The sequence below is a fragment of the Bos mutus genome, chromosome 4 (assembly GCF_027580195.1).
Source record: "Bos mutus isolate GX-2022 chromosome 4, NWIPB_WYAK_1.1, whole genome shotgun sequence".
NCBI classification, from domain to species: Eukaryota; Metazoa; Chordata; class Mammalia; order Artiodactyla; family Bovidae; genus Bos; species Bos mutus.
The window spans coordinates 83709002-83733705 of NC_091620.1; the positions used below are offsets into that span (position 1 = coordinate 83709002).

The 24704-nt window shown below is 39.0% G+C and overlaps 1 protein-coding gene and 1 pseudogene across 2 annotated transcripts in view; one reads left to right on the forward strand and one right to left on the reverse strand.

Moving 5' to 3' along the window:
• The window catches only part of SEMA3D (semaphorin 3D), a 226012-nt gene that overhangs the window by 185652 nt on the left and 15656 nt on the right, over positions 1-24704 (reverse strand). Inside the window, exon 2 of one of the 2 annotated variants that reach the window (XM_070369710.1) lies at positions 4989-5083. The exons of the other annotated variant lie outside the window; for it this stretch is intronic. The gene's annotated coding sequence lies outside the window, so the exon portion shown is untranslated. The remainder of the gene's footprint in view (positions 1-4988; positions 5084-24704) is intronic. 2 annotated transcript variants of the gene reach the window in all.
• On the forward strand, positions 18101-19664 carry LOC106701023 (endogenous retrovirus group PABLB member 1 Env polyprotein-like; annotated as a pseudogene).

Genomic DNA, 24704 nt, shown 5'->3' on the forward strand with positions numbered 1-24704 from the left:
AGCTATCAATATACTTCACCTCTAAACACTTCAGCATGATAGAAATACTTTTAACTTCTCTTATAAGTTAAAAACATGTTGCTAAGAGATAATAATAACTAATAAAATATTTTTATTACTGCACACTAGATCACTAGGAGGTTAGTTAATTTGTCCATTAGAGCTCAGTAATCATGAGGTGATGGTGTTAATGTTAATCTCCCTGATGGGTCAACTAGTTATTTCTTTTCCATGGATACATATTAAATCTCTGGTAACACTTAGTCATACTGAAACCTAATATATTTTCAACAAGAGAGCAATAGGTAAGAGTACATGAATCTTTAGTTATAGACAAATCAGTAAGCAGCCCCTACTGATGGTGTCAAAGACATTTTGCAAATGATTGTTTTATATATTTAGTGACTGTGAAACATTATTTGAAAGAGCATAAAAATATAATTGTAGCTTTTTTATCTTCTGCTACTGCTAAGTCACTTCAATCGTGTCCGACTCTGTGCGACCCCATAGATGGCGGCCCACCAGGCTCCCCCGTCCCTGGGATTCTCCAGGTAAGAACACTGGAGTGGGTTGCCACTTCCCTCTCCAATGCATGAAAGTGAAAAGTGAAAGTGAAGTCGCTCAGTCGTGTCCGACTCTTAGCGACCCCACGGACTGCAGCCCTCTGTCCATGGGATTTTCCAGGCAAGAGTACTGGAGTGGTCTAGGTGTACCATATTTGCAGATATTAATGTTTTATTTTTTAAACTTTTTATTTTATATTAGAGTATAGCTGATTAACAATGTTGTAATAGTTTCAGGTGGACAGACAAGGAACTCGGCCATACATATACATACATCCATTCTCCCTCCCATTCCCCTCCCATCCAGGCTGCCACATAACATTTAGCAGAATTTCCTATGTGGTACAGTAGGACCTTGTTGGTTATACATTTTAGATATTTTGATGCTTTATTGCTTTATTTAATTTTGATATTTATTTATAATGCAGGTTAGCTCTTTAATATTAATAGAATGCAAATTATTAAAGAGTCTGACATTAACAAAGTGGTTTTTGCATCTATCAGAGAACAAGTAACCAGTCTTTGATTTCTCATTTAAAAACTGAGGCATCTTAATCAACAATTTAATGCTGAGCTGTTGAAATCATGAGAGAACAATATGACTCATCACACATTTTACTTGATATGCTTTTAAGTTCAAATTTATTTGAATTTATTCAATCACATTGATTTTTCTTCTAAAGATTAGTAGTTTTGAATCAACTTCTCATATATAAAGTTTATATATATTAGCTTAGGAATGCTGCATGTAGACAAAATAAGGTGTTACTATATTTATATCTCATACTATGCCATAAGATAAAGAAGTCTTAATACAGTAAAGCAATCTCCAACTTTTATGTATTTCATAGAATGTTAGAACTTGATTCCACCACCTGAAAGAACAAGTGGATTTTCAAATGTAACAAAGTTCCAAAATTTTCTCTTAAGAAAATCAAGTCTCTCTTTAGTTCTTATGGTCTTGCTGGCATTCTAAATCAATACCAAAAAATTTTAAGATGTTTACCAACTTATCAGCAAACTCCATCTCTTCATGTGTTTGTTTAAATTTCCCTCCAAATATATCACTAATATACCACCCATATTCAATCAGTATAAATGATACATTCAAAAAGACAGGTATCAAAGGTTAAGAAATTGACATTTCTTTACTAAAGGGACAATCTGCCTACCCTGCAGATCATTAGCATAATAGGTACTATAAGAAAATAGTTATGCCATGTGGCTATATTATAGACTATAAAATATAAACCCTTCATGGAAATTCCCACATGAAATCCATAACAAAAAAGTAATGTTTCTAACACATTTTGTTTGAAAATAATGATGCTATTAACACTTGGCACTATGGTTCCCAAATGGAAGTGAGTCTGCATAATAGTTTACTTTCTTCTTTATAAAGATAAACACAGTAAGTCACTGTGCTGAGAGGCTGGCATGCTTCAGGAATAAATGCCATTTTGAGATATAGAAAGCCTCATTATCCCTGACACAAGCCTACTTTGTAAGTCAGATATTTTTAAAGATCTGGGTTTTGATTTTTTTTTTCTCCATTTTATGAAGCTTTTGGTGGTTCAGACCAAATAATCCATATTTATTTGGTAATAATAAATAATCTGCCTGCAGAAAAAAATAATAAATAATCTACCTGCAATGTAGAAGACCTAGGTTCAATCCCTGGGTCGGGAAGATCTCCTGCAGAAGGGAATGGCAACCCACTACAGTATTCTTGCCTGGAAAATCCCATGGACACAGGAGACTGGCGGGCTACAGTCCATGTGGTCGCAGAGTCAGACGCAACTAAGCGACTAACACAACAAAATTTTATGAAATAAAGATTCATTCTTATTTGCTTAGATGGCTGAAATAAGTCAATACTAAAAATGTGGCAGTAAATAAATTATATCACTATCAAGCAAGGTAACAATTTTGAAGTTAATGTTGAAATACCAGGGTCTCTGTGTGTGTGTGTGTGTGTGTGTGTGTGCGTGCTCTGACACTTCAATCATGTCTGACTCTTTGCAACCCTATGGACTGTAGCCGCCAGGCTCCTCTGTCCATGGAATTCTCCGGGCAAGAATACTGTAGTGGGTTTCCATTCCCTTTTCCAGGGGATCTTCCTCTCTTAGGGATCAAACCTGCATCTTCCACATTGCAGGCAGATTCTTTACCATCTGAGCCACCAGGGAAGCCCAAAATAAATGAAAAGCATTAATTTATTGCTTTACATGTGTCATCAGTCTTTGGGGAAAATAAAAGAGAACAAAACAACAAAATATTTATATACTTTGGATATTTTCCCCCAACAATATTCTGTTCTCAATTTTTGCTTAAAAATCAGTGTGAGCACACTGATTTGCAATATCATTCAGAAATTTTTCTATTTTACTAAAAGCAGAAGCTCAGAATTCCTAGGTCTCTCATGAATTCCTTAATTAAACTTTTTCAACCATTCTCACTAACCACACCTATTGTGTCAAGCTTGGTTAACCACATCACTTATTCATCACAGCCACTGGTCTTTCCCTCCATGATCCTAATCTCTTGGTCCATTAACCTCCTTCATGTACTCCTTTTCCTAGTAACACTAGACCCTAAAATTAACTAATAGTGACAATGACAACTCTTTCACCTAAAGATTTTGTAACCACTTATAAGCATATGAAGCAATTCAGGGGATTGTAACACTTACAGTTTCCATGACACCATCTCCAAGTACTCTGTTTCAGCAAGTCACAGAGGGATATTCAGGAGTCTAGATTAACCATGAAAACACTCCAGGTGGAAAGACTCTGAGGAGCCACTGACTGTAAAGTTGTTTCCCAAAAGCATAATACCAGATTCAAATTTTTCTCCAAGCTCTAATCCTTATCTGCTTTTACTACCTAATTCCTAGATTATTAAAATATTTCCCTAGCATCTTTTCTTAGCCTCCCTCACATCAATTCTTCCTTCATACACAAACACATTCATACTATAGAAAGTTTTGACGAAACTCATTTGGCAGGAAGCCTTCTGTTGTTTCACATACAATTTTTTGAGGTTCTTCTCAATCCAACCCTAAACCTTATTTAGGATTTCTGTCTCACTATTCCTACACTTTGTGAATAAAATGCTGCTTTATTCTCAGTCATCATGTTTGGGAACCTCACTCTTGTTATATATGAGGACACAAGTGACAAGGTAAGTGGTTTGATGTGGCTTCACAATTCAACACTCTGAGAACAGGGTCTAGAATCACAGGTACAGCACTCTCCCCCCCACACCATCCTTGATGCCAGGACTTCAGGAACCATTGTGTGAGGGAAGGAAGGAAGTATGAAAGGCAGGGGAGAATGCAGTGAAGGAAGAAAGGATTAACAAGTACTGAAGAAACACAAACCATGATTTATACTGTAACTATTTCAGAGTCATGAGACCTATCATGTCTTTCCCCAAAATATACAATTTATGGGTTAAAAACTGAACTAAATGTCATTTTCTTAAGTTCCACACAGTAGTCTCAAACAGAATATATAGCTTCATTCTCTGAGGAACTGATAAAACTAAATTTTCAAACCTAGTAAAATAATGCCAAGCTACTATTTGATTTGCCTAAAAATGACAAGGTAGGATATTAGATAAACATAAGGAAATAAGAGTATCTTTTCTAATGGAGGAGTGAAGGAAGTCAATTTGACTAAGAGATGGATGGTTTGTTGTCAGCACCAACTGGAAAATGGTGGGACTGAGAAGATGTTGAGTTAACTACGAAATGGAGAGAAAAAGGGAAATAAAACAAATTAATTAGATCATGAGGCAGGCAGGATGAGTAAAATAAAAACAGTAAAGAATGATATGTACAGACTTATAGTGAGAGCTAGAAGCAAGAAAATGAGAGTGAGAAGAGGACAGAAATTGGGATTTTCACTCTGGAAAAAGGATAAGCTAGAAGAGAGCTGCAGGAGAGTAAGGGAGATGAAGCTGCGCTTGACTCTGCCTGTAGAGACAGGCATCATATCTCTAATGAGCACCTAAGGGAACAAGAAAACATCATCCTGGATATGATGGGACCCTCCTAGACAGGACTGATGGGAGGACCGCAACTGGTGCTCAGATCCAGGCACCTCATTATCCAAAAGGTGCACAGAAGCTGGAAGGAGTTCAGAGACACGATGGAAGAGTGATTAAGATATAGAAAAAAAATGATTTATGATAAAAGATTAAAGCAGTAAACAAGCACTTCTTGGCAGAGCAACAAATGGATGGGCAAGGTAGCTATCTACAAACAGGCAAAGGATATAAATAATCTAGAGGAAAACCATTATTATTTAAGATGGTACCAAGGGGAGAGGTTCACAGAGAACAATCGCAAGAAGGCAGAAAAGAAGACAACCTTAAAATTAGGAAGGGAAGTATTAACATACAAATGACAAATCTCTTCACCTGATGTGGAGCGAGGCACGTCCCAGGAAACTGCTGGTATCAGTCTGTATGCATAAGATACAAACAACTTGACCACTCAGTTGGTTACCACGATTCTAGAAGACAAAGCAATCAACAGAATTAAAAAAAAAAAAAATGAGAATCCTGTTAACAGTTCAAGCTCATTTTCAAAAGAACTGAAAAACTTAGTTTTATCCTCCATATTTTGTTCATACAAAGGTCTTTATTAATGGCTTGAAATGGTATATAATAATTCAGTAGTTTTCATAGGGGAATAAAATGGGATAATAAATCTTTTTAGTATGGCTTTCAGTGAGTCTATGTGTTGGTTTGCAATATGGTATTTTTAAAGATTAAACTGTAAATGAATCACTTGTATAATTAGACATGTGGGAAGATACAAAACCTTGAAATCACCAATCCTATGGGAGTGAGATGACTCCTTACAGAGGAAAGCAAAGGATTTCCAGGTGGAACTTCACCCGTAATAACACATGCCAATGCATGTCCTTGCCACCCATCTGTGTTTTCCCTATGAACTGCACTGGAACAGCCATCCTATCACATGAAGAAATTGTGAACTACATACATGGTATTATTTTTGGATTATGATATTCAGATCAGCAAAGCATGTTACCTACCACCTTCAGACACTCAAATATTCATAAGGCTATGTGAAATTTTCTTTTATTAAATAAAACCTTAAATGAAGATGTCAATATTTTAAGAAAACTTCTGATGCTAGAGAGAAAACTGTATAAATAAATGAAATCCTTATGTAAGGATTTCTAGTCATATTCACCTTTCATTTTTATTTACATTGGTATGTGCTTGACAAACTTTCATCTCTGTGCTTTGAAAGCCAATATAATAATAATTTGTACCTGTTGTATGGCAATTTCCAAATTATAAAATATGTGTGTGCTTTTTGTCTCACTTGAATCTCCCCTTTGGAGTTAAGTATTATTAATCCTTCACTTGACAAATAAAGCTGAGAGTAAGAAGAAATATTGTAGAAGCTAAAATCAGGTTGACAAGAAGAACCACCAATGGCAAAGACTCGAATCTTCTGACTGTATGCCCTGTGATCTTTTCACTGCCCTGGATTTCTTATATAATTCGTGTCCTCAATCATAGCACCAGTAAGCACTTAGAGCTCACTTAAGAGTGATTACTGTGTAAAGCCAGGTCCTCATCATGAGCTTCTTGCAAATTATTAAAGTATGATTCTTATGAGAGGAATGAAGGAAGCAGATAAAGTAGATCAGGTTAAAAAAAGAAATAAAAAAACTTAGTTGCTGAAGTTTCCAGAATGTGTAGCCATTGGTTTTCGCAGAATGACATGGCGTAGTTGATTAAAATACAACTCTTTCCACAGTAAAAAAGATAGTGGAAGGTTTGGGTAAATTGAAGCATTCAGAACAAGAGGATATTCTGAAGTGAACTGGGGTGGAGAGAAAACAATATGGCAGACACATACTAGGCTAGTGAGGTGAAACGTGAAGAAGAAAAATGTAGAAAATGAGAGGAAACTCTGTAGAGTTTCCAGGAACAGAAAAGCAAGCATATGTACAAAAAGAAATTTGGCAGCTTCATTCCAAATGCACCAAGGAGCAATCTGCAGAACAGAAGGTTCCAGTAGCTTAAAGGAAATACACTCAGCAGAGACAAACATCATCTTGGAACTGAATGAAAGGAAAATAACATTCAAAAGCTCAGACTCCTTGGAAGACAGAAGTAAAAGAATGGAGTTAGTAACTGAATGTCACAGGGCAAGGAGGCCAAGGACATCCCCAGCAGTGAGTCAGTGACCTGGGAGAACAGAGATGCAGTAAGAAATGCAGGAGCACACAAGGGAACACATTACATTCTAAAATGTTGATCTACATTTTGAAGGAAAGGGGGATATTCCTTAAAGAAATGAGTAGGACTGTAAAATATATAGAGAATAAAGGAAAGGAAAAAAAGAGGCAGCTTTTGAAAGTGCATCTCTGATAAAACGAGGATACTTGTGCAGCTCTGGAGAGCCTGAGCTCTGAAATCAAACCACCTGGGTCCACGTCCCATTCTTCATACTTTATGGGTGGGAACTTGGGCAAGCTATGTAATCTATGTCTCAGTTTCCTTATCTGTGTCAAGTAGAAAATATCACTCACCACACAACAGAATCATAATTTAGTAAGAAAATTCTTGCCAAGCAAAGAACATAGTGCTTGTGAGAAAGTGAACAGTAAAACAAAGCTAAATTTCTAAAAATTCATGAAAGTATATTTATCAAACTTGAAAAATAAGAAACCAAATCTGAAAAAAGCAGACTTTAAAAATAGTCACAGGATAGAAAACTAAATATAGAAAGAATCAAATATCCAGCAGAAAGGATATTAAGGAGAGTAAGAAAGATTAAGATAATTTAGGGCTGCATTTTTTAAAGTAATGAAAAAATAAGAGATGTTACTTAAAATTTATCTGATCCAAGACAATTTTCTATGAAAAAATGTAAATTCATGGAAAATGGGCAAAGAATCCCATTATTTTTGAAAGATCCGATTCAGAAATCCAGCTTCAATCACTCAAAGAGGGGCCCTTTTTCTCATTCCCAGAATTGCCTTCAACTAGCCAAGTGTTTCAATCCTGATTCAAGTAAATAATCAAGCATTTCATGTCTGAATGCCTTTTCAAAAATAGTAGGAAGGAAAAAAAAAAGTACTGCCTATCTTCCAAGTATAAATTGAAATGAGCAAAGTCACAGATGCCTTTTCTAACAAAGAAGCCTTGAATTTGCACTGTAAGTTACAAATGATTATTTTTTAAATGGAATCATCAATAATAGTAACAATAACCTTTTTTGAATCCTTACAATATGCTGAACTTTAATGCATTTCAAGTTTCTGCAGGTAGATACTATTTTTAATCCAAATTAGCATGTGATGAAACTGATGCTCAGAAAAATTAAGCCAGTGTTTTAGTCAGCAGCAGAGCATGGATTTGAACAAAGGTCTATCTGAGTAAAATTTTGTTCTTTTAACAATGCTTTTATTGCAAAGCCTTTCAAATTTGAACTGAACCACTACATCATATAATGCCAAGCATCCTAGATTTAAACTAGTTATTTAAGTTAGTATTCTTTAGTCATTTTTAGTTTTGGTATAAAAAAAAAAGTAACATGAAATTTATTATCCTAACCACTGTTAAGTGTAAAACTCAGTATTATTATGTATATGTACACTGTTGTGAAACAGATCTCCAGAACTTTTTCATCTTACAAAACTGAAACTCCAGTATCCATTGAACAACTCCCCATTTCTCCCTGCCCCCAGCAGCTGAAACCACCATTCTACTTCCTGGTTTCTGTATTTGACTACTTAGATGCCTCACTGAAGTGCAACGATATACCATGTGTCTTTTGTGACTGGGTTGTTTCACTTAGCATAATGTCTTTAAGGTTTATCCATGTTTGCCATGTAATAGGATTTCCTTCTTTTTTAAGTCTGACTCACTTTCCATTGTTGTTGCTGTTGTTCACTCACTCAGTTTGCGATCCCATGGATGGCAGCACGCCAAGCTTCCCTGTCTTTCACCATCTCCCGGAGTTTGTTCAAACTCATGTCCATTGAGTTGGTGATGCCATCCAACCATCTCATCTTCTGTTGCCCCCTTATCATACCACATTTTGTCTGTCCATTTATCCAGTGATGGACATTTGGGTTGTTTCCACATCATGGTTATTTTGGATAATGCCACATAAGCTTACATATGCAAATAGTGCTTTGATATCCTGCTTTCAAGTTTTTGCGATGTATAACCAGAAGTGGGATTGCTAGATGATGTGGTAATTATATTTTCAGTTTCTTAATGAAAACTCAGTACTGTTTTCCTAAGCAGCTAGATCATTTTACATTGTCACCAACAGTGCAACAAGGATTCCAATTTCTTTACATCTTTACCAACCCATGTTATTTCTGTTGTTTGGTGTTTGGACAGTAGCCATCTTAAGATGTGAAGTGATAACTCACGATGGCTTTGACTTGCATTTTTCTAATGATTAATGATTCTGAATATCTTTTCATATGCTCATTGGCTACTTCTAAATATTCTTTGAATAAATATCTATTCAATCCTTGCTCATTTTTCAATTAGTTTTTTGTTGTTGTGTTGAGTTGTAGGAGTCCTTTATATATTCTGGATATTAACATTTGTCAGATATATGATTTTCAATTATCTCTTATATTTCATGGGTTTCCTTTTTACTCTGTTGTTTGTTCTGATGCACAGAAGTTTTAAAATTTGACATAGTCCTTATCTCCTAACTCAGTTAATAAAGAATAAGTCTGCAATGCAGGAATCCCCCTGCAAGGCAGGAGACCCAGGTTTGATTCATGAGTTTGGAAGACCCCCTGGAGAAGGAAATGGCAACCCCCTCCAGTATTCTTGACTGGAAAACCCCATGCACAGAGGAGCCTCGCTGGCTACAGTCCATGGGGTCACAAGAGTTGGACACAACTTAGCAACTAAACCATCATAGTCTCCAAAATAGTATATTTTTACCCAAACCTCCATTTATCTATCTTTCTTTCTTTCTATCTATCTACTTACTGACCCAAACCTTTAGGAAGGTATGCAACCAAATGTCATGAAAATCGAGATGATAGGAAGAATTTTTGGATAACTTAGCTTTTTAAAAATAATTTTGAGGGCAAGAAAAAAGAAATCCCCTTTGTCATTCTCAGTTCTCATAGTCTAAACATCTCATCAAGCTGTATTTGATTTTCATATTTAAAGAGGCATGGGATTTTTTCATACAACACAGACTCTAAATATAAGCCAATTACTTCATCTGTGCTGAAGTGAAGAAACAGTGACTTGAATCCAATGTAGAAGGAAAACTTTCAGTGTTACATATTATTGAAAGACTGAATGTCAGCTCCTAAAGTGGCACACAAATGCTTTATAATACATTTTATGTATTAATTTAATGACTTTTCAGGGTAACATTGACAAGATGTGATTTCAAATATTGAACTTATAACCTGTATAAGAATCAACTCCACTGTATTTTGTTTGTAATTTAGGCAGAATGTAAGTGCTATAAAAGAGATATAAAATATGAACTAAACTGTTAAAATTATTTCTTGACTGAGATAGGAGGGGAATAGATAGAATCTGAAAATTTCATAGTGGGGATATCATTTAAGCTGGAATTTGAGAATGGGTATTATTTTAAGAGACATATAAGATATGTCATGAGAAAAGAGGTGATATTATAAATCTGTGTGGCTAAAACTAAGCAGCAAAGTTAGATTAAAGCCAGCTCATACCAACTGAAGGCATTCGAATTGGATTTTGCCATCACTCTGGACAAGAAATGAATGACAACAGTGACAGGAGAGTACAGTTGATGATGAAATAACATTATCAGGAGAAAACTGTGTCTTAGTCTCAATGATTTCATCATTTGTGATTTTTTTCAGTAATTTGATGCATATGTATAACAATTTTTAAAAATTCACAGCCTTTAAGTCCACTTCTGGTCATTCCCTTTAAATAAGAGCATCGACTATTCATGATTCTTATTGATTAAATTGAGGTCACTAGTTGGTGACAACAAAAATAAAGAGGTTAAGAAAGTAAAACCCTGTTTCATTTTACACATTTTATCACATAGAAGGAAAGAAATATGAGTTGGGGTTTATGTACAGGAGGGTATAACATATAACAGACTACAGCCAAAACAACTGATCATATCATCATATGAATGATGGCTTATAGGTGTTGTGAGTTCAGGCCAGTTGCCGACTTTGCAACCACATGGACTGTACCACGCCAGGTTTCCCTGTACATCACCAACACCTGGAGCTTGCTCAATCTCATGTCCATCATGTCGGTGATGCCATCCAACAATCTCATCCTCTGATGTCCCCTTCTCCTCCTCCTGTCTTCAATCTTTCCCAGCATCAGAGTCTTTTCCAATGAGTCGGTTCTTCATACCAGGTAGCCAAAGTATTGGAGTTTCAGCTTCAGCATTGGTCCTTCGAATGAATATTCGAATGAATTTCCATTGTTTCCCCATCTATTTGCCATCAAGTGATGGGACTGGATGCCATGATCTTCGTTTTTTGAATGCTGAGTTTTAAGCCAACTTTTTCACTCTCCTCTTTCACTTTCATCAAGAGGCTCTTTAGTTCCTCTTCACTTTTTGCCATAAGGGTGGTATCACCTGCATATCTGAGGTTATTGATATTTCTCCCAGCAATCTTAGTTCTAGTTTGTGCTTCATCTACCCCAGCACTTCACATGATGTACTCTGCATATAAGTTAAATGAGTAGGATGACAATATACAGCCTTGACCTAGTCCTTTCTTGATTTGGAAACAGTCTGTTGTTCCATGTCTGGATCTAACTGTTGCTTCTTGACCTGAATACAGGTTTCTCAGGAGGCAGGTAAGGTGGTCTGGTATTTCCATCTCTCTAAGAATTCTAAGAATTTTCCACATTTTGTTGTGATCCACACGGTCAAAGGCTGGTGTAGTCAATAAAGCAGAAGTAAATGTTTTTCTGGAACTCTCTTGCTTTTTCGATGATCCAATGGATGTTGGCAATTTGACAAACAGGTGTTGTGAATGTGAATATAAATTACCAAATTTGTCCAAAGTTGTCTGAACATTGTTCTGAGACCAACACAAATTACTTGGCCCAGAGAAATATGCATCAGCAAGGATGGCTGATGATCCAGAAGATAATTCACTGGACTTAGATGAATAGAAACCCACGTGGAAATCAAAGAGTCCAAAAAATATATGCATCATTATATAGGAAACTACATCAACTATGTGAGCACATGAGATGTTATAGCAGGCTGAAAATTTTTCTTTGAAATGCCTGGTCTGGAGATCTAGGCTGTATACATAGATAAGTGAAACCAAGAGATTCTGGAAAGATGGAGGACAGTCAAGGCTGGTATGTTCTGATGGAGACATAGATCATTTCAGCACAAGTGAACAAAAGAAAGAGCTAGAATAATAGGAGGTTGAGTTACTATAAATTTCCATCTTTAGATGATACTGAAATTTTCCATGAAGATACTGTGGGAGATTCATTTGTTTGTATTTTAGTAGGAATATGATTATTTTCCCCTAAAATTCCCCATATCTGTTTTTTTGGGGGGTGGGGGGGTAGTTTCTGATAACACAGAAATATCCTCAGGAAGAGTTACAAGTACTGGAGCTCTATCTGTAAAGAAATATACTTAAAAGACCAATACATTTAAGAAGGGAGAGTGTATTTTCACAACAACTCATCAATTTTTTTTTAAGAAAAATACATAAAAAACTTAGGAAATTATTATTCCAGGAAGGATGGAATTTCCCTCTACAGGAAAATATACAGGACTGAAAGATGTAATGCAATAAATAAATACATGATTAAGAGAAAAAGAAGACTGCACATCTGCTTCCTGGTAGAATTATGATGAATACATTGGGAAATGTTTCTTTTGGTTTCTATTATTAAAGGTGACCGCATCAAGAAAGTATGATATTGTGTAAAAGTGTTATCTCTTTTTCTTTGTTCACACCCAGATGATGAGTGGAAAGTGGCAGCATTTTACATAAGCCTACCTCCCACAGACAAAGAACTATAAACAACATACCGGTAACTGCAAAGGATATCATTAACATGAATACTTTTGATAAGGACATTTATTTTGGATTAAAGTCTACACTATTGTTGGATATTCTGACAGCATTTTGTAACAGAGTTTCATGTTTAAAAATGTGGAAAAGACCTGTAAGTTTGGAGGGGCAAGATGTGCAGCTAGACACCAGTCCTCAGAAAGCTTTGTCCTTTTTACCAATACAAGCTGGTCAGAACAAACTGTTCAGAGTAATGAACAGAAAATACTACTGAATAACTTTTTAACAATGTTTAAGAGTGACCTATTTTTATTTTTTTATTTAAAAATAGCTGAATTACTATTGAAAGCCTCTCTTTACCAATGAGTTACATACAGTATGTGCATGAGTGCAAGTTGCCTTCCAATTAGCCTATCTATGGTTTAGGTTTCTTGGATGGTGGGGTTATTCCAAAATTGAGAGGTAACAATGGAAGTCACAGTGTAAACTTGAATAAGGAAAAAGAAAACAAATCAAAAACTTCCAGGTTGTCTGGAAGAACCTTCTTAATGCCGTAAACCAAAGACAGCATCACAAGAAACACTTCCCAGACATTCATCCTGTCAAGAATCATTCCTTCTTCTAATGAAGGAGGAAACGGACAGAACAGGCTCCATCTTGAAAGCAGGACTCCATCTTGGGCCAGACTGTGGACTTTGAGCTATATGCCCAGTGTCTATGGAAACGACATACCAACTGGAAAAACCAGACACCCCCCCGCCGCCCCCCCCCCCATGGAAGAGCCCCAGGGCTCGTACCTAGACTCTCCATTGCCTAAAAGAATACCCTAATTATCTGTGTAACTAAACAGAATCATAAATTCTATTATGCTTATTGGGGTATGACCACAGGCCTATTGATAATTGTCTACTGTTAACTACCTAGGCTTAAGGCATGCAAATCATGGATTTAAGGCATATGAATCGCAGGTTAACTTTGGGGAGGTGGGTTTGAGCACATATACTTAGGGTATATGAGGTTTTCACAAAAACTGGTCGGGGTCCTTGGCTAAGAGGAGATTCTGCCTTGGGCCCACTGGTGTAATAAATCACACTCCACTATCTGCATTGTCCTTCTGAATGAGTTTGTTTCCCAGAACGCGTGGCTACAACATTTGGTGCATGGGCCAGGAAACTCCTCACTTTGAGGAGACAAGTCCCATTTGGGACTACTCTGAGGCCTTGCGACACAAATCTTCTAGAAGGAGGAAGGCGCCTCGCCCTTCTGGAAGGATTCTGCTTCTCAGTGCCTGGACCTTGCATGTTAGCAGGTGGTGGGCGGCAGCAGAGTAACTGAGCGCTCAGATGAGGAGGAACCCACCTGGCAGGGTGGAAGAGGGGGCCTGATCAGCCCCCTGGGAGGGACTAGAAGGGGCACAGACCCACAGGAGCCTGGAATAGACAGGTGGCAGCGATTGCTTAGTACACAGGTAGACGAGCGTGTTAGGGCTTAGAAAGGAAATTTGTGAAGGTCATTTAGGAGGTGGTGTCCATGCCATCTTGGGGAAAATTATTACCAAGCCATCACCAGGGGATTTTTAGGATAGGCAGGTAGCAGTGATTGCTTGGTACACAGGTTGAAGAGCATGTTAGGGCTTAGGAAGGAAATTTGTGAAGGTCATTTAGGAGGTGGTGTCCATGCCGTCTTGGGGAAAATTATTACCAAGCAATCACCAGGGGATTTTTAGGAGAAGAAACTTGGTCCTTGTGTGCTCGTATTCTATCCTCCCCCAGGCGGTGTCCCATCTGCAGTGAAATTCTTGTCCCCCTCGGAATTGTCAGGCTAGAAGGAGCAGAATACATAAGTGAGTATGAATAGGCTTTTCCGAAGATGGCCTAGGACGTGGGGTATTTAACCCATCTGTGTTTTCATCTGCACATCTTGGTGGATCAAGTCCACCAAGGCAGAATGGACTTTAAAAGTTAAGGGAGAAACAGTCTTGGACCATGTGGTGTTCTGGTTCGGCTGTGCTGACCGGCGGGTGAAGACACACTGATCCCCCTTCTCCCTCTGGGATCTAGCAGGTAAGGCTCTTCTCACCCCATTTAAGAAGGAGGCGGAATGGCAATTTAAGTGTTTCATTGAGTGGAAATATCAGAAGTACATAGGGTACTGAGAACTTCGTAGACAGAATGAAAAGGAAAAGTAGAAGAAGGTCCGAGAAGGTAAGCAAGATGCGGGGGGGAAGTGAATCTAAGGCAACTGTATTGGAGTGCATGATTAAAAATTCAAAGAAGGGATTTGGAGGAGACTATGGGGTGAAGATAACGCCTAACCGCCTCCACATACTCTGTGAGGTCAAATGGCCCCCTATGGGAGTAGGATGGCCACCAGGGAACAACATGAACTTAAAAATAATAGAATCAGTCTATACAGTAGTCACAGGAGAGCCAGGACACCCAGATCAAAATCCACATATGACTCATGGCTAGGGTTAGCTTAAGACCCTCCTACTTGGATAAGGTTCTGTATTCCAGAAGGGAAAGAGGAAAATATTAATGGCACAAAAATTGATGATAAAAAAGGAAATTCTACAGGATTTTGATGGGGATGACCTGACCCCTACCCCATACTAGATAATGACACGCCTGCCTCCCAGTGCTCCACCAGGACCGGAGGCCACCTTACTGCCCAATCCAGGGCCAGGTGAAGTTCCTGCAGCAGCCTCTGCTCTTCCACCAGCTCTGCCAGAGATCGTAGAGGCTCCGATCCCAGAGATGGAGACCTCAGGTCAATGCCCCAGAATTCCATCTCAGCCAGACCTCCTAGATTGTATCCACCTCTCTCGGTGAGTACTGATGGGAAGGGGGAAGAAAACACAGCAATTCAACAGAGGCTTTGCTCCAGGGAAAGGGGGAAAGAACCCCACTACAGATGCCCCTCAGAGAGCTACAATAGCCTCTGGTTCAGGATGCATGGGGCACTACCATCAGCCCCCTGTAGCCTAGTATTACCAGCCATTTTCCTCTATGGTATATTAAACTGGCAGAGACACGCTCCACCGTACTCAGGGGAGCCACAAGCCATGATTAGGCTAATGGAGACTATTTTTTGAACCCTCCACCCTACATAGGGTGACATAATCCAACTACTAGTCTCCCTTTTCAGCACTGAGGAAAGACACAGAATCCTAACTGAGGCCAAAAAAAAAATGGTTAAGAGAAATGACACCTGAGGGTACTGCAAACCTGCAATGATGGGTAGAACTAGCCACCCCCGATGAGAGGCCCAATTGGGACTGTAACACAGAGGAAGGGAGGGGCTACCTGGAGAGATATTGGGCGGCTATTTCACAAGGCCTCAAGAGGGGGGCCCAAAAAGCTATGATTATTGCAAAACCCTCCGAAGTGATTCAAAGGGAAAGCTAATCACCCTCTGAGTTCTGCAAAAGACTGTGCGAGGCCTATAGACTTTATACGCCAATAGACCCAGCCAGAGGCTGCTGGGTCTCAGATGGTGATAAGTGCAGGCTTTGTGTCTCAAGCCTACCCCGAAAATGCCAGATGGTGGGGACACCAGGTGACTCATGAATTTTTATACATCCTTGAATGCCCAGTACCTTTGTTGGGAAGCAACTTGCTAAATGGAGGCACAAGTGACCTTTCCCCCAAACGAAAGACTCACTCTTCGAGTGGGATCAACCACCTATTTACTCTTCTTCTCGATAATCCCTCAAGATGAATGGAGGTTGCAGGATCTCCCAGAAGGGAAATCGGACGAGAGAGAGAGAGTTAGCCAAACAGTCAAGAGAGAGTTAACCCAACAATTCCCTGAGGTCTGGGAGGAAGACAACCCCCTCCCCGCCAAGGCTTGCAAAACAAGTCCCACTGGTAATAGAATTCAAACCCAGTACAATTACATCAGCACCCGCCTTGGGCCTGCCAGACCTATATAAGCTGCTTACTCTTTACCTGACTGAAAAGGACAAGGTGCCTATAGGACTGTTGTCCCAGACTGTGGGGACATGGGACAGACCCATGGCTTATCTCCTGAAATGGCTGGACAGTGTTGCCACTGGGTGGCTGGGATGCTTACGGGCAGTTGCTGCAGTTACCTTACTGGTCCGGGAGGCAACCAAGCTGACTTTGGGCCAAGATTTGATCATAAAAGTCCACATGAGGTCAACACTCTCTTACGAGGGGACCCCCATAAATTGCTGTCAACATCTCGGATTACTCAATACCAGGGACAGTTATGTGAGAACCCCTATGTTACTACTAAGCCTTGCCAGGCCCTGAATCTGGTCACTCTCCTTCCTGTGAGAGGAGGTGGGCCCTCACATGATTGCAAGGAAATATGCCAGCAGACCTGACTCGAGAGACCAGCCAATCCTGGACCCAGATTTGGTCCTGTACACCAATGGCACCAGCCTGGTGAAACAAGGACAACAACTGTCAGGATATGCAGTAGTCATGGAAGAAACCATCGTAGAGGCTAGCTCTCTCCCATCACACTCGTCCACTCAATGGGCCAAACTATATGCTCTAATCCAGGCCCTCCAGTTGTCAAAAGGTAAGAAGACAAAACATTTACACAGACTCCAGGTATGCTTTTGCCACACTACAGGGCTCTGTATAAGGAGAGAGGCCTTTTGACAGCTAGTGAAAAAGATAGTAAAAATAAGGAAGAAATTAAGACCCTATTAGATGTTGCCTGGAAACCAGAAAGGGTTGCAGTCATACACTGCTGAGGATATCAAAAAGAGGATACCCCCTGGGCTTGGGGAAACAGATTGGCAGGTAAGACCGCTAAACAGGCAGCTGAGGGCTTGGGGGTGACCAGTGAGGGCTTATTAAAGCTCTCATATTGGTGGAGCTGCCTGAGCTAACGCTGGACTCTCCAAAATACACTGAACCCTGAAACCAACTACTCAAAGCAGAAGGGGCCATCAAGACTGAAAAGGGATGGTGGGAATTGACAAGTGGTAAATTATTGGTACTGGAGGAGCTGGCACCCACTCTGATAAGCCAAACACAAGTGACCTTCCTAGGCCATGACAAACTGGAAGAGCTAATTCGAAAATATTTCTTGGTTCCCCGCCTCTCGTCCCTATGCAGGACAGAATCTCAGGACTGCACTGCCTGCTCACAGGTCAAAGCTGCCTCTCAGCACAGACAGAAATCTCCGGGGATTCAGCTAAAAGGCATGCTGCCCATTCAACACCTGGAAGTGGATTTCAACAGAATGAAACCTCACCGACATCACCACTACCTGCTGGTCATGGTATGTATGTTCTCAGGATGGGTAGAAGCTTTTCCTACCCGGCCTGAAAGAGCATCAGAAGTAGCCCGGTGCCTGCTTAGGGAGATAGTTCCCAGATTTGGATTTCCTACCAGCACTGGATCAGACAATGGTCTGGCTTTCATAGCTGATTCAGTATAAGTAAGCAAAACTTTAAACATCAAGTGGAAATTACATACAGTATATAGGCACCAGAGTTCTGGGATGGTGGCAGGAACCAACCAGACACTTAAAGAGACACTCTCCAACTGGATCATAGAGACTGACTGCTCCTGGGTGGACTTGTTTCCGACGGCTCTGCTCAGACTCAGGATGACCCCATGGTACCATGGCTCTTCTCCGTACGAAATTGTGAATGGGAGGCCCCCTCCCATAATAAAACAGATGTCAACCAATTTGCCTCAGGTAAGGGGAGAGGAGATTTCACAGCAGATGGAACAACTGGGTAAGGTAATAAATCAGGTAACTAAGTTTGTACAAGAAAGGGTGCCATTCCCCCTTGGAGAACAGATTCACGAATTTGTGCCTGGGGATCAGGTGTGGTCAAGGACTGGAAACACAACTCCTTGGCTCTACATTGGAAGGGTCCATATACTGTTGTTCTTACCAGCTCTATGGCAGTTAAAGTTGCAGGTGTCATTCCCTGGATCCACCACATGAAGGTGAAGAGAATATACCACGCAGACCCAGAAAACACTTAGTGGACTGTGCAGAGGGACCCCACTAACCCTCGAGAGATTAAGATCATCCTTAAGAAGGAAAAGAAGATCCTGGACGAGCCCCTTCAGGATGAAGCTGAATAATCAACTCCTGCTGCTTGGCCTCATCAACGTGATTTTGAATTAACTTCTGTTTCACCTTAGGAAAATGTTTTCATTGCATGGGCACATTCCTACGCGGGCTTCCACAACACCTCTAACTGCTGGTTATGTGGGGCTATGCCTCTGTGATGGATGGACTTCCTTGGTGGGTGTCACTGCTCTGCCAAGATTTTAAACCACTCTGCTCTTTTCTGGGATGACAAAAAGAGACTTTCCTTTCTCTTGTCAATCATAATCTCTCCCTGCTCTCGGTAAGCCAGACCTAGAGTCAACAGACTTGAGTCATGGGGTTATGTTTGATGTAAACACCAGTTTCATAGAAGTAACAAAAGCCTAACCTACAACAAGCCCTGGTAAATCTACCTTATTTACATGCTAGGTGGACAAGGTCTGTGTTTCAATGGTATGAGTATATTGCTGCCTTATTCATACCTTCTACAGGCACAACAGATACTATGATTAAATTAGAATCCTTGAAAAATTACACAAAACAGGTCTTCCTAGATAGTGCTAAAGCCATCCAAGCCTTAAATGAAGAACAAATCCTAATGAAAAAAGTGGTAATTCAAAATAGAATGGCCTTGGACATGCTCACAGCCGCTCAAAAAGGGAACTGTGCTATAATTAAGGTTGGATGTTGTGTATATATTCCTGATTTATCTGGCAATGTATCAGCTGCTTTAGATGACATGAAAAATCAGGTAAAAGCAACATCAAATGAAAACATTCCTTTCTGGACTTCGGTCCTATCTTGGGTGAAGGGTGATTGGTGGAAAACTATATTAACCATTGTTACAGTTGCCTTGATAGTTCTGCTTTGTGGACCCTGAATTTTACAATGTTTTATGAACTTTGTAACCCAAAGGACTGCGTTGTTCTCCCAAATTGACGGTCAGAGAGCCAGGGTGCAATATATGCCTATGAGTGGTGCTCATACTATGAGTTAAGAGCATCAAGAGTGGGGAATGAAGGAGGAAGCAGACAGAACAGGCTCCATCTTGAAAGCAGGACCCCATCTTGGGCTTTACCTGATGACCTCCCCATAGGTGGCTCCCCAGTGCCCTTTATCTTTCTTCTGTCATTAGTTTAAGAAAGTATTTAAGGTGTGACCTTGGCCTGTTCTGTTGAGTTACCTCAATTTTCCTAGATATCGTCCATGTATACAGGAGGTATGCATGTTATTAAACTTGTTTTTCTTCTGTTAGTCTTTTTATTATTATATATATATGCATGTATGTCTATCATGCAACATGTTACTCCTTTAGTATGTTTTATATATATATATATATATATACTATATGTATTATAGTATATATATATATATATATATATATATATATCATTATATTTCCTGTGGTCATGAATGGATGTCAGAGTTGGACTGTGAAGAAGGCTGAGCGCCGAAGAATTGATGCTTTTGAACTGTGGTGTTGGAGAAGACTCTTGAGAGTCCCTTAGACTGCAAGGAGATCCAACCAGTCCATTCTGAAGGAGATCAGCCCTGGGATTTCTTTGGAAGGAATGATGCTAAAGCTGAAACTCCAGTACTTTGGCCACCTCATGTGAAGAGTTGACTCACTGAAAAAGACTCTGATGCTGGGAGGGATTGGGGGCAGGAGGAGAAGGGGACGACAGAGGATGAGATGGCTGGATGGCATCACTGACTCGATGGACGTGAGTCTGAGTGAACTCCGGGAGTTGGTGATGGACAGGGAGGCCTGGCGTGCTGTGATTCATGGGGTCACAAAGAGTCGGACACAACTGAGCGACTGATCTGATCTGATCTGATCTGATAGTCTATATAGGATACAATTTTATGTGTATATGTGCATATATATATATATATTATATGATTAACATGTTAGAAGATAAGACATAAAGTGACAATAAAGTTTTGGAGTTATTAAATATATTTTTAAAAACATGATAAGAAAGAATCAGACCACTGAGGCAGAAGATGCATATCCTACTTTCTTGCATAAAGTAGTTTTTATGACAATAAAGAACATGAAAGCACATGCTAACTCAAACTTTCCTTTTGTAACATCCTCCCTTGAAATTGATGAAGGCAGGAATTTATCTTGATCACCATGTTTTCATCATGATGATAATAAGTATTAGTGTTGTAGCCACACATTCTGGGAAACAAACTCACTCAGAAGCACAATGCAGACAGTGGAGTGCAATTTATTTGGTTAGGTTCTTGGCTGAGATGGTCCCCTTCCCCTGTAATAAAAAGACTAACAGGAGAAAAACAAGTTTAAGAACATGCACACCTCCTGTATACATGGAAGATATCCAGGAAAATTGAGGTAACACAACAGAACAGGCCAAGGTCACACCTTAAATACTTTCTTCAACTAATGACAGAAGAAAGATAAAGGGCACTGGGGAGCCATCTATGGGGAGGCCACCAGGTAAAGCACAGTAAACAAAGGTATTGTTACATAGATTTAAGTCGGGGCCTTCTGCAGCAAGGAGTTTGAGATTCAGTCATAAGATGGTCCAGTTCAGTTCATTCACTCAGTTGTGTACGACTCTTCGTGACTCCGTGAAACGCAGCACGCCAGTCCTCCCTGTCCATCACCAACTCCCGGAGTTCACCCAAACCCATGTTCACTGAGTCGGTGATGCCATCCAATCATCCTCTGTTGTCCCCTTCTCCTCCTGCCCTCAATCTTTCCCAGCATCAGGGTCTTTTCAAGTGAGTCAGCTCTTCGCATCAGGTAGCCAAAGTATTGGAGTTTCAGCTTCAACATCAGTCCTACCAATGAACACCCAGGACTGATCTCATTTAGAATGGACTGGTTGGATCTCCTTGCAGTCCAAGGGACTCTCAAGAGTCTTCTCCAACACCACAGTTCAAAAGCATCAATACTTCGGTGCTCAGCTTTCTTTATAGTCCAACTCTCACATCCATACATGACCACTGGAAAAACCATAGCCTTGACTAGATGGACCTTTGTGGACAAAGTAATGTCTCTGCTTTTGAATATGCTATCTAGGTTGGTCATAACTTTCCTTCCAAGGAGTAAGCGTCTTTTAATTTCATGGCTGCAATCACCATCTGCAGTGATTTTGGAGCCCAGAAAAACAAAGGCAGCCACTGTTTCCACTGTTTCCCCATCTATTTGCCATGAAATGATGGGACCAGATGTCATAATCTTAGTTTTCTGAATGTTGAGCTTTAAGCCAACTTTTGCACTCTCCTCTTTCACTTTCATCAAGAGGCTCTTTAGTTCTTCTTCACTTTCTGCCATAAGGGTGTTGTCATCTGCATATCTAAGGTTATTGCTATTTCTCCCGGTAATCTTGATTCCAACTTGTGCTTCCTCCAGCCCAGCGTTTCTCATGAGGCACTCTGCATATAAGTTAAATAAGCAGGGTGACAATATACAGCCTTGACATACTCCTTTTCCTATTTGGAACCAGTCTGTTGTTCCATGTCCAATTCTAACTGTTGCTTCCTGACCTGCATACAGGTTTATCAAGAGGCAGAACAGGTGGTCTGGTATTCCCATCTCTCAGAATTTTCGACAGTTTATTGTGATCCACACAGTCAAAGGCTTTGGCATAGTCAATAAAGCAGAAATAGATGTTTTTCTGGAACTCTCTTGCTTTTGCCATGATCCAGCGGATGTTGGCAATTTGATCTCTGGTTCCTCTGCCTTTTCTAAAAGCAGCTTGAACATCTGGAAGTTCACAGTTCACGTATTGCTGAAGCCTGGCTTGGAGAATTTTGAGCATTACTTTATTAAAGTGTGAAATTGTGCAGTAGTTTGAGCATTCTTTGGCATTGCCTTTCTTTTGGACTGGAATGAAAACTGACCTTTTCCAGTCCTGTGGCCACTGCTGAGTTTTCCAAATTTGCTGGCATATTGAGTGCAGCACTTTCATAGCATCATCTTTTACAGAGTAGTAAAAACCCTTACAAATGGAGATTTCCTTCATAAATATTAATTGCTTTTACAAAAGGGTAGCTTCTACAAGATTTTCAAAGCTTCTCCTACAGCTGTTGTCTCTCCAAAAACTAGTGAGATAACCCTTATGCTAAAAAGGCATTTTGGGAGGATAACACATTTTCTCTCCTTCAGATATATGCATATATATGTATATATGAGTGTGTATTCATAGATCTCTAAATTAAAAATTCTGTAGTAGTAATGTAAGGTACACATTTGTAAATGTACCCTTTTTTAATAACTAAACTAGAAAGAGATCAGGTCAAGAGCAGCTGTGTAGCATCGATGATCATAACCAGAGCAGAGTTTTTGATTATCAGATGAGAAAAATAATGTATTATTTCAGAAATGGTCATCATTATGTTACTAGCAGCCATCACTTTGTCTGGGTATAAGTGTCAACAGTTCTCACAGCATGCATTAAATTTTTCTAAATCATCTGTCGCATTAGTGAAAAGTAGCATGTCTGCCCTTTTAGGAGGGACAAGACTTCAGTTATAATCTCAGTTTTGTGATGACTCAATTGTGTGCCTATGAACACACTACAACTAGTGTCTTATTTACATGGATCATGAATTACTCAAGCCTGGGGCCATTTCTCTCCAAACATTCAGCTCCAATCTGTGAATATAGAAGCTGTTCTTTCATGTTTAAGGAAGGAAGAGAGAGAGGGAGGGGAGGAAGAACTCACATTACTTCATCCTCAGTCCTCTCTGTAAAATTAAGAAGATGGACTAGATATTCAATTAGGTTGTTTTTTTTAATTCTGAAATGTCACGAGTCTATGAAACAAAAATTGTTATATTATTTATATATTTTTAATAATAGGAATTTCAAAATAGGTATCTGAATACTGATGATTTATCAGGCTTACACTCTATTTCCTAGGTTGGAATTCAAACAAACAAAACAAAAGTCCTCAGGTACTAGTTTTCTTAAATAAGTTTTAATAAAATATACCCATGTTAGAGAAATGCCAAAATACCATATCGGATAAACACAAATTCAATATATTTACTTAGAATGTACAACTGAACTTTAGGAGCACTATTTCTTAAACTAATAGGTTGTCTGCTACTTTCATATAGTAATTTTTGTCCTTAACATTCTTTTGAATGCAGGTAATCTAAAGTCAAAATAAACTGATAGTAAGATGCAAAATAGAGGACCTAGACCATTTCCATAGGTTATTATCTTAATGGTACAGAAGGTTCATTTGTCACTTAAACATTTTTTAAATTAAACAACAACTGCTATCTGTGAGAATTATTTTACATGTTTTTGATTGAGAGAAGGATAATCGTTCTATGATCCCGGATTTAACTAAAACTGAAAAAGAATAACCAAAGCATCTAATTAATTATTTATTTAAACAAAATAACAGTTTGCCAATGCTGACTCAGGATCTTATTTTCAACTCTCACAGCTCTTCTTGATTTTATTTTTTCACTTGTAATTACAAATCCACAAAGACTGATTGCTATGCTAGATGTCAAGGAGAATGAACCAGATATGGTTATACATCTTCACCCTAGGAGCTGGTGATTTGCCAGAGGTATAAAATGAATTTTAAATTAAAATAATTTATTATAAAATACAAATATGTGCGATGGGGAAAATAAGTTACTGAACTTATTTATGTTTTTTGAATTGTTAATTGGAGGAAGAATGTGAGTTTGCATTAGTTTTTGAAATATAGCAAAGTATCAAGACAATTTTTTAAAAAAAGATAAAAGGATGAACAGCATGAGAAATACTGGATGCTAAATGTTAAACATACATGAAAAAAAAATAAGAAAGCACTTTTATTTTACAAACTAAATATTTAGCTGAGATTTTCATTGGTTTTTCTTTCCAGTTCTGTGATATCTGCTTGAAAGTTGCTCTCTACACAGTCTCTCCATCCTCTATATCTAAGGATTATTTTCTTAACCTGAAATACTTAAAACTTCCTTTAGCAGGAAAAAAATTCATGAGATATTTTATATCCTGCTGGGATCAAGTCTGACCTCAGACTTTATATGT